The sequence below is a fragment of the Canis lupus genome, chromosome 3 (genome assembly GCF_003254725.2).
Source record: "Canis lupus dingo isolate Sandy chromosome 3, ASM325472v2, whole genome shotgun sequence".
In the NCBI taxonomy this organism is placed as follows: domain Eukaryota; kingdom Metazoa; phylum Chordata; class Mammalia; order Carnivora; family Canidae; genus Canis; species Canis lupus.
This window is the reverse complement of record NC_064245.1, coordinates 92,091,564-92,103,502: the sequence shown is the minus strand read 5'-3', so window position 1 is coordinate 92,103,502 and position 11,939 is coordinate 92,091,564.

Here is an 11,939-nt window from a genome sequence, read left to right as displayed (position 1 = left end):
ACCCTAACCCTAACCCTAACCCTAACCCTAACCCTAACCCTAACCCTAACCCTAACCCTAACCCTAACCCTAACCCTAACCCTAACCCTAACCCTAACCCTAACCCTAACCCTAACCCTAACCCTAACCCTAACCCTAACCCTAACCCTAACCCTAACCCTAACCCTAACCCTAACCCTAACCCTAACCCTAACCCTAACCCTAACCCTAACCCTAACCCTAACCCTAACCCTAACCCTAACCCTAACCCTAACCCTAACCCTAACCCTAACCCTAACCCTAACCCTAACCCTAACCCTAACCCTAACCCTAACCCTAACCCTAACCCTAACCCTAACCCTAACCCTAACCCTAACCCTAACCCTAACCCTAACCCTAACCCTAACCCTAACCCTAACCCTAACCCTAACCCTAACCCTAACCCTAACCCTAACCCTAACCCTAACCCTAACCCTAACCCTAACCCTAACCCTAACCCTAACCCTAACCCTAACCCTAACCCTAACCCTAACCCTAACCCTAACCCTAACCCTAACCCTAACCCTAACCCTAACCCTAACCCTAACCCTAACCCTAACCCTAACCCTAACCCTAACCCTAACCCTAACCCTAACCCTAACCCTAACCCTAACCCTAACCCTAACCCTAACCCTAACCCTAACCCTAACCCTAACCCTAACCCTAACCCTAACCCTAACCCTAACCCTAACCCTAACCCTAACCCTAACCCTAACCCTAACCCTAACCCTAACCCTAACCCTAACCCTAACCCTAACCCTAACCCTAACCCTAACCCTAACCCTAACCCTAACCCTAACCCTAACCCTAACCCTAACCCTAACCCTAACCCTAACCCTAACCCTAACCCTAACCCTAACCCTAACCCTAACCCTAACCCTAACCCTAACCCTAACCCTAACCCTAACCCTAACCCTAACCCTAACCCTAACCCTAACCCTAACCCTAACCCTAACCCTAACCCTAACCCTAACCCTAACCCTAACCCTAACCCTAACCCTAACCCTAACCCTAACCCTAACCCTAACCCTAACCCTAACCCTAACCCTAACCCTAACCCTAACCCTAACCCTAACCCTAACCCTAACCCTAACCCTAACCCTAACCCTAACCCTAACCCTAACCCTAACCCTAACCCTAACCCTAACCCTAACCCTAACCCTAACCCTAACCCTAACCCTAACCCTAACCCTAACCCTAACCCTAACCCTAACCCTAACCCTAACCCTAACCCTAACCCTAACCCTAACCCTAACCCTAACCCTAACCCTAACCCTAACCCTAACCCTAACCCTAACCCTAACCCTAACCCTAACCCTAACCCTAACCCTAACCCTAACCCTAACCCTAACCCTAACCCTAACCCTAACCCTAACCCTAACCCTAACCCTAACCCTAACCCTAACCCTAACCCTAACCCTAACCCTAACCCTAACCCTAACCCTAACCCTAACCCTAACCCTAACCCTAACCCTAACCCTAACCCTAACCCTAACCCTAACCCTAACCCTAACCCTAACCCTAACCCTAACCCTAACCCTAACCCTAACCCTAACCCTAACCCTAACCCTAACCCTAACCCTAACCCTAACCCTAACCCTAACCCTAACCCTAACCCTAACCCTAACCCTAACCCTAACCCTAACCCTAACCCTAACCCTAACCCTAACCCTAACCCTAACCCTAACCCTAACCCTAACCCTAACCCTAACCCTAACCCTAACCCTAACCCTAACCCTAACCCTAACCCTAACCCTAACCCTAACCCTAACCCTAACCCTAACCCTAACCCTAACCCTAACCCTAACCCTAACCCTAACCCTAACCCTAACCCTAACCCTAACCCTAACCCTAACCCTAACCCTAACCCTAACCCTAACCCTAACCCTAACCCTAACCCTAACCCTAACCCTAACCCTAACCCTAACCCTAACCCTAACCCTAACCCTAACCCTAACCCTAACCCTAACCCTAACCCTAACCCTAACCCTAACCCTAACCCTAACCCTAACCCTAACCCTAACCCTAACCCTAACCCTAACCCTAACCCTAACCCTAACCCTAACCCTAACCCTAACCCTAACCCTAACCCTAACCCTAACCCTAACCCTAACCCTAACCCTAACCCTAACCCTAACCCTAACCCTAACCCTAACCCTAACCCTAACCCTAACCCTAACCCTAACCCTAACCCTAACCCTAACCCTAACCCTAACCCTAACCCTAACCCTAACCCTAACCCTAACCCTAACCCTAACCCTAACCCTAACCCTAACCCTAACCCTAACCCTAACCCTAACCCTAACCCTAACCCTAACCCTAACCCTAACCCTAACCCTAACCCTAACCCTAACCCTAACCCTAACCCTAACCCTAACCCTAACCCTAACCCTAACCCTAACCCTAACCCTAACCCTAACCCTAACCCTAACCCTAACCCTAACCCTAACCCTAACCCTAACCCTAACCCTAACCCTAACCCTAACCCTAACCCTAACCCTAACCCTAACCCTAACCCTAACCCTAACCCTAACCCTAACCCTAACCCTAACCCTAACCCTAACCCTAACCCTAACCCTAACCCTAACCCTAACCCTAACCCTAACCCTAACCCTAACCCTAACCCTAACCCTAACCCTAACCCTAACCCTAACCCTAACCCTAACCCTAACCCTAACCCTAACCCTAACCCTAACCCTAACCCTAACCCTAACCCTAACCCTAACCCTAACCCTAACCCTAACCCTAACCCTAACCCTAACCCTAACCCTAACCCTAACCCTAACCCTAACCCTAACCCTAACCCTAACCCTAACCCTAACCCTAACCCTAACCCTAACCCTAACCCTAACCCTAACCCTAACCCTAACCCTAACCCTAACCCTAACCCTAACCCTAACCCTAACCCTAACCCTAACCCTAACCCTAACCCTAACCCTAACCCTAACCCTAACCCTAACCCTAACCCTAACCCTAACCCTAACCCTAACCCTAACCCTAACCCTAACCCTAACCCTAACCCTAACCCTAACCCTAACCCTAACCCTAACCCTAACCCTAACCCTAACCCTAACCCTAACCCTAACCCTAACCCTAACCCTAACCCTAACCCTAACCCTAACCCTAACCCTAACCCTAACCCTAACCCTAACCCTAACCCTAACCCTAACCCTAACCCTAACCCTAACCCTAACCCTAACCCTAACCCTAACCCTAACCCTAACCCTAACCCTAACCCTAACCCTAACCCTAACCCTAACCCTAACCCTAACCCTAACCCTAACCCTAACCCTAACCCTAACCCTAACCCTAACCCTAACCCTAACCCTAACCCCTAACCCTAACCCTAACCCTAACCCTAACCCTAACCCTAACCCTAACCCTAACCCTAACCCTAACCCTAACCCTAACCCTAACCCTAACCCTAACCCTAACCCTAACCCTAACCCTAACCCTAACCCTAACCCTAACCCTAACCCTAACCCTAACCCTAACCCTAACCCTAACCCTAACCCTAACCCTAACCCTAACCCTAACCCTAACCCTAACCCTAACCCTAACCCTAACCCTAACCCTAACCCTAACCCTAACCCTAACCCTAACCCTAACCCTAACCCTAACCCTAACCCTAACCCTAACCCTAACCCTAACCCTAACCCTAACCCTAACCCTAACCCTAACCCTAACCCTAACCCTAACCCTAACCCTAACCCTAACCCTAACCCTAACCCTAACCCTAACCCTAACCCTAACCCTAACCCTAACCCTAACCCTAACCCTAACCCTAACCCTAACCCTAACCCTAACCCTAACCCTAACCCTAACCCTAACCCTAACCCTAACCCTAACCCTAACCCTAACCCTAACCCTAACCCTAACCCTAACCCTAACCCTAACCCTAACCCTAACCCTAACCCTAACCCTAACCCTAACCCTAACCCTAACCCTAACCCTAACCCTAACCCTAACCCTAACCCTAACCCTAACCCTAACCCTAACCCTAACCCTAACCCTAACCCTAACCCTAACCCTAACCCTAACCCTAACCCTAACCCTAACCCTAACCCTAACCCTAACCCTAACCCTAACCCTAACCCTAACCCTAACCCTAACCCTAACCCTAACCCTAACCCTAACCCTAACCCTAACCCTAACCCTAACCCTAACCCTAACCCTAACCCTAACCCTAACCCTAACCCTAACCCTAACCCTAACCCTAACCCTAACCCTAACCCTAACCCTAACCCTAACCCTAACCCTAACCCTAACCCTAACCCTAACCCTAACCCTAACCCTAACCCTAACCCTAACCCTAACCCTAACCCTAACCCTAACCCTAACCCTAACCCTAACCCTAACCCTAACCCTAACCCTAACCCTAACCCTAACCCTAACCCTAACCCTAACCCTAACCCTAACCCTAACCCTAACCCTAACCCTAACCCTAACCCTAACCCTAACCCTAACCCTAACCCTAACCCTAACCCTAACCCTAACCCTAACCCTAACCCTAACCCTAACCCTAACCCTAACCCTAACCCTAACCCTAACCCTAACCCTAACCCTAACCCTAACCCTAACCCTAACCCTAACCCTAACCCTAACCCTAACCCTAACCCTAACCCTAACCCTAACCCTAACCCTAACCCTAACCCTAACCCTAACCCTAACCCTAACCCTAACCCTAACCCTAACCCTAACCCTAACCCTAACCCTAACCCTAACCCTAACCCTAACCCTAACCCTAACCCTAACCCTAACCCTAACCCTAACCCTAACCCTAACCCTAACCCTAACCCTAACCCTAACCCTAACCCTAACCCTAACCCTAACCCTAACCCTAACCCTAACCCTAACCCTAACCCTAACCCTAACCCTAACCCTAACCCTAACCCTAACCCTAACCCTAACCCTAACCCTAACCCTAACCCTAACCCTAACCCTAACCCTAACCCTAACCCTAACCCTAACCCTAACCCTAACCCTAACCCTAACCCTAACCCTAACCCTAACCCTAACCCTAACCCTAACCCTAACCCTAACCCTAACCCTAACCCTAACCCTAACCCTAACCCTAACCCTAACCCTAACCCTAACCCTAACCCTAACCCTAACCCTAACCCTAACCCTAACCCTAACCCTAACCCTAACCCTAACCCTAACCCTAACCCTAACCCTAACCCTAACCCTAACCCTAACCCTAACCCTAACCCTAACCCTAACCCTAACCCTAACCCTAACCCTAACCCTAACCCTAACCCTAACCCTAACCCTAACCCTAACCCTAACCCTAACCCTAACCCTAACCCTAACCCTAACCCTAACCCTAACCCTAACCCTAACCCTAACCCTAACCCTAACCCTAACCCTAACCCTAACCCTAACCCTAACCCTAACCCTAACCCTAACCCTAACCCTAACCCTAACCCTAACCCTAACCCTAACCCTAACCCTAACCCTAACCCTAACCCTAACCCTAACCCTAACCCTAACCCTAACCCTAACCCTAACCCTAACCCTAACCCTAACCCTAACCCTAACCCTAACCCTAACCCTAACCCTAACCCTAACCCTAACCCTAACCCTAACCCTAACCCTAACCCTAACCCTAACCCTAACCCTAACCCTAACCCTAACCCTAACCCTAACCCTAACCCTAACCCTAACCCTAACCCTAACCCTAACCCTAACCCTAACCCTAACCCTAACCCTAACCCTAACCCTAACCCTAACCCCTAACCCTAACCCTAACCCTAACCCTAACCCTAACCCTAACCCTAACCCTAACCCTAACCCTAACCCTAACCCTAACCCTAACCCTAACCCTAACCCTAACCCTAACCCTAACCCTAACCCTAACCCTAACCCTAACCCTAACCCTAACCCTAACCCTAACCCTAACCCTAACCCTAACCCTAACCCTAACCCTAACCCTAACCCTAACCCTAACCCTAACCCTAACCCTAACCCTAACCCTAACCCTAACCCTAACCCTAACCCTAACCCTAACCCTAACCCTAACCCTAACCCTAACCCTAACCCTAACCCTAACCCTAACCCTAACCCTAACCCTAACCCTAACCCTAACCCTAACCCTAACCCTAACCCTAACCCTAACCCTAACCCTAACCCTAACCCTAACCCTAACCCTAACCCTAACCCTAACCCTAACCCTAACCCTAACCCTAACCCTAACCCTAACCCTAACCCTAACCCTAACCCTAACCCTAACCCTAACCCTAACCCTAACCCTAACCCTAACCCTAACCCTAACCCTAACCCTAACCCTAACCCTAACCCTAACCCTAACCCTAACCCTAACCCTAACCCTAACCCTAACCCTAACCCTAACCCTAACCCTAACCCTAACCCTAACCCTAACCCTAACCCTAACCCTAACCCTAACCCTAACCCTAACCCTAACCCTAACCCTAACCCTAACCCTAACCCTAACCCTAACCCTAACCCTAACCCTAACCCTAACCCTAACCCTAACCCTAACCCTAACCCTAACCCTAACCCTAACCCTAACCCTAACCCTAACCCTAACCCTAACCCTAACCCTAACCCTAACCCTAACCCTAACCCTAACCCTAACCCTAACCCTAACCCTAACCCTAACCCTAACCCTAACCCTAACCCTAACCCTAACCCTAACCCTAACCCTAACCCTAACCCTAACCCTAACCCTAACCCTAACCCTAACCCTAACCCTAACCCTAACCCTAACCCTAACCCTAACCCTAACCCTAACCCTAACCCTAACCCTAACCCTAACCCTAACCCTAACCCTAACCCTAACCCTAACCCTAACCCTAACCCTAACCCTAACCCTAACCCTAACCCTAACCCTAACCCTAACCCTAACCCTAACCCTAACCCTAACCCTAACCCTAACCCTAACCCTAACCCTAACCCTAACCCTAACCCTAACCCTAACCCTAACCCTAACCCTAACCCTAACCCTAACCCTAACCCTAACCCTAACCCTAACCCTAACCCTAACCCTAACCCTAACCCTAACCCTAACCCTAACCCTAACCCTAACCCTAACCCTAACCCTAACCCTAACCCTAACCCTAACCCTAACCCTAACCCTAACCCTAACCCTAACCCTAACCCTAACCCTAACCCTAACCCTAACCCTAACCCTAACCCTAACCCTAACCCTAACCCTAACCCTAACCCTAACCCTAACCCTAACCCTAACCCTAACCCTAACCCTAACCCTAACCCTAACCCTAACCCTAACCCTAACCCTAACCCTAACCCTAACCCTAACCCTAACCCTAACCCTAACCCTAACCCTAACCCTAACCCTAACCCTAACCCTAACCCTAACCCTAACCCTAACCCTAACCCTAACCCTAACCCTAACCCTAACCCTAACCCTAACCCTAACCCTAACCCTAACCCTAACCCTAACCCTAACCCTAACCCTAACCCTAACCCTAACCCTAACCCTAACCCTAACCCTAACCCTAACCCTAACCCTAACCCTAACCCTAACCCTAACCCTAACCCTAACCCTAACCCTAACCCTAACCCTAACCCTAACCCTAACCCTAACCCTAACCCTAACCCTAACCCTAACCCTAACCCTAACCCTAACCCTAACCCTAACCCTAACCCTAACCCTAACCCTAACCCTAACCCTAACCCTAACCCTAACCCTAACCCTAACCCTAACCCTAACCCTAACCCTAACCCTAACCCTAACCCTAACCCTAACCCTAACCCTAACCCTAACCCTAACCCTAACCCTAACCCTAACCCTAACCCTAACCCTAACCCTAACCCTAACCCTAACCCTAACCCTAACCCTAACCCTAACCCTAACCCTAACCCTAACCCTAACCCTAACCCTAACCCTAACCCTAACCCTAACCCTAACCCTAACCCTAACCCTAACCCTAACCCTAACCCTAACCCTAACCCTAACCCTAACCCTAACCCTAACCCTAACCCTAACCCTAACCCTAACCCTAACCCTAACCCTAACCCTAACCCTAACCCTAACCCTAACCCTAACCCTAACCCTAACCCTAACCCTAACCCTAACCCTAACCCTAACCCTAACCCTAACCCTAACCCTAACCCTAACCCTAACCCTAACCCTAACCCTAACCCTAACCCTAACCCTAACCCTAACCCTAACCCTAACCCTAACCCTAACCCTAACCCTAACCCTAACCCTAACCCTAACCCTAACCCTAACCCTAACCCTAACCCTAACCCTAACCCTAACCCTAACCCTAACCCTAACCCTAACCCTAACCCTAACCCTAACCCTAACCCTAACCCTAACCCTAACCCTAACCCTAACCCTAACCCTAACCCTAACCCTAACCCTAACCCTAACCCTAACCCTAACCCTAACCCTAACCCTAACCCTAACCCTAACCCTAACCCTAACCCTAACCCTAACCCTAACCCTAACCCTAACCCTAACCCTAACCCTAACCCTAACCCTAACCCTAACCCTAACCCTAACCCTAACCCTAACCCTAACCCTAACCCTAACCCTAACCCTAACCCTAACCCTAACCCTAACCCTAACCCTAACCCTAACCCTAACCCTAACCCTAACCCTAACCCTAACCCTAACCCTAACCCTAACCCTAACCCTAACCCTAACCCTAACCCTAACCCTAACCCTAACCCTAACCCTAACCCTAACCCTAACCCTAACCCTAACCCTAACCCTAACCCTAACCCTAACCCTAACCCTAACCCTAACCCTAACCCTAACCCTAACCCTAACCCTAACCCTAACCCTAACCCTAACCCTAACCCTAACCCTAACCCTAACCCTAACCCTAACCCTAACCCTAACCCTAACCCTAACCCTAACCCTAACCCTAACCCTAACCCTAACCCTAACCCTAACCCTAACCCTAACCCTAACCCTAACCCTAACCCTAACCCTAACCCTAACCCTAACCCTAACCCTAACCCTAACCCTAACCCTAACCCTAACCCTAACCCTAACCCTAACCCTAACCCTAACCCTAACCCTAACCCTAACCCTAACCCTAACCCTAACCCTAACCCTAACCCTAACCCTAACCCTAACCCTAACCCTAACCCTAACCCTAACCCTAACCCTAACCCTAACCCTAACCCTAACCCTAACCCTAACCCTAACCCTAACCCTAACCCTAACCCTAACCCTAACCCTAACCCTAACCCTAACCCTAACCCTAACCCTAACCCTAACCCTAACCCTAACCCTAACCCTAACCCTAACCCTAACCCTAACCCTAACCCTAACCCTAACCCTAACCCTAACCCTAACCCTAACCCTAACCCTAACCCTAACCCTAACCCTAACCCTAACCCTAACCCTAACCCTAACCCTAACCCTAACCCTAACCCTAACCCTAACCCTAACCCTAACCCTAACCCTAACCCTAACCCTAACCCTAACCCTAACCCTAACCCTAACCCTAACCCTAACCCTAACCCTAACCCTAACCCTAACCCTAACCCTAACCCTAACCCTAACCCTAACCCTAACCCTAACCCTAACCCTAACCCTAACCCTAACCCTAACCCTAACCCTAACCCTAACCCTAACCCTAACCCTAACCCTAACCCTAACCCTAACCCTAACCCTAACCCTAACCCTAACCCTAACCCTAACCCTAACCCTAACCCTAACCCTAACCCTAACCCTAACCCTAACCCTAACCCTAACCCTAACCCTAACCCTAACCCTAACCCTAACCCTAACCCTAACCCTAACCCTAACCCTAACCCTAACCCTAACCCTAACCCTAACCCTAACCCTAACCCTAACCCTAACCCTAACCCTAACCCTAACCCTAACCCTAACCCTAACCCTAACCCTAACCCTAACCCTAACCCTAACCCTAACCCTAACCCTAACCCTAACCCTAACCCTAACCCTAACCCTAACCCTAACCCTAACCCTAACCCTAACCCTAACCCTAACCCTAACCCTAACCCTAACCCTAACCCTAACCCTAACCCTAACCCTAACCCTAACCCTAACCCTAACCCTAACCCTAACCCTAACCCTAACCCTAACCCTAACCCTAACCCTAACCCTAACCCTAACCCTAACCCTAACCCTAACCCTAACCCTAACCCTAACCCTAACCCTAACCCTAACCCTAACCCTAACCCTAACCCTAACCCTAACCCTAACCCTAACCCTAACCCTAACCCTAACCCTAACCCTAACCCTAACCCTAACCCTAACCCTAACCCTAACCCTAACCCTAACCCTAACCCTAACCCTAACCCTAACCCTAACCCTAACCCTAACCCTAACCCTAACCCTAACCCTAACCCTAACCCTAACCCTAACCCTAACCCTAACCCTAACCCTAACCCTAACCCTAACCCTAACCCTAACCCTAACCCTAACCCTAACCCTAACCCTAACCCTAACCCTAACCCTAACCCTAACCCTAACCCTAACCCTAACCCTAACCCTAACCCTAACCCTAACCCTAACCCTAACCCTAACCCTAACCCTAACCCTAACCCTAACCCTAACCCTAACCCTAACCCTAACCCTAACCCTAACCCTAACCCTAACCCTAACCCTAACCCTAACCCTAACCCTAACCCTAACCCTAACCCTAACCCTAACCCTAACCCTAACCCTAACCCTAACCCTAACCCTAACCCTAACCCTAACCTAACCCTAACCCTAACCCTAACCCTAACCCTAACCCTAACCCTAACCCTAACCCTAACCCTAACCCTAACCCTAACCCTAACCCTAACCCTAACCCTAACCCTAACCCTAACCCTAACCCTAACCCTAACCCTAACCCTAACCCTAACCCTAACCCTAACCCTAACCCTAACCCTAACCCTAACCCTAACCCTAACCCTAACCCTAACCCTAACCCTAACCCTAACCCTAACCCTAACCCTAACCCTAACCCTAACCTAACCCTAACCCTAACCCTAACCCTAACCCTAACCCTAACCCTAACCCTAACCCTAACCCTAACCCTAACCCTAACCCTAACCCTAACCCTAACCCTAACCCTAACCCTAACCCTAACCCTAACCCTAACCCTAACCCTAACCCTAACCCTAACCCTAACCCTAACCCTAACCCTAACCCTAACCCTAACCCTAACCCTAACCCTAACCCTAACCCTAACCCTAACCCTAACCCTAACCCTAACCCTAACCCTAACCCTAACCCTAACCCTAACCCTAACCCTAACCCTAACCCTAACCCTAACCCTAACCCTAACCCTAACCCTAACCCTAACCCTAACCCTAACCCTAACCCTAACCCTAACCCTAACCCTAACCCTAACCCTAACCCTAACCCTAACCCTAACCCTAACCCTAACCCTAACCCTAACCCTAACCCTAACCCTAACCCTAACCCTAACCCTAACCCTAACCCTAACCCTAACCCTAACCCTAACCCTAACCCTAACCCTAACCCTAACCCTAACCCTAACCCTAACCCTAACCCTAACCCTAACCCTAACCCTAACCCTAACCCTAACCCTAACCCTAACCCTAACCCTAACCCTAACCCTAACCCTAACCCTAACCCTAACCCTAACCCTAACCCTAACCCTAACCCTAACCCTAACCCTAACCCTAACCCTAACCCTAACCCTAACCCTAACCCTAACCCTAACCCTAACCCTAACCCTAACCCTAACCCTAACCCTAACCCTAACCCTAACCCTAACCCTAACCCTAACCCTAACCCTAACCCTAACCCTAACCCTAACCCTAACCCTAACCCTAACCCTAACCCTAACCCTAACCCTAACCCTAACCCTAACCCTAACCCTAACCCTAACCCTAACCCTAACCCTAACCCTAACCCTAACCCTAACCCTAACCCTAACCCTAACCCTAACCCTAACCCTAACCCTAACCCTAACCCTAACCCTAACCCTAACCCT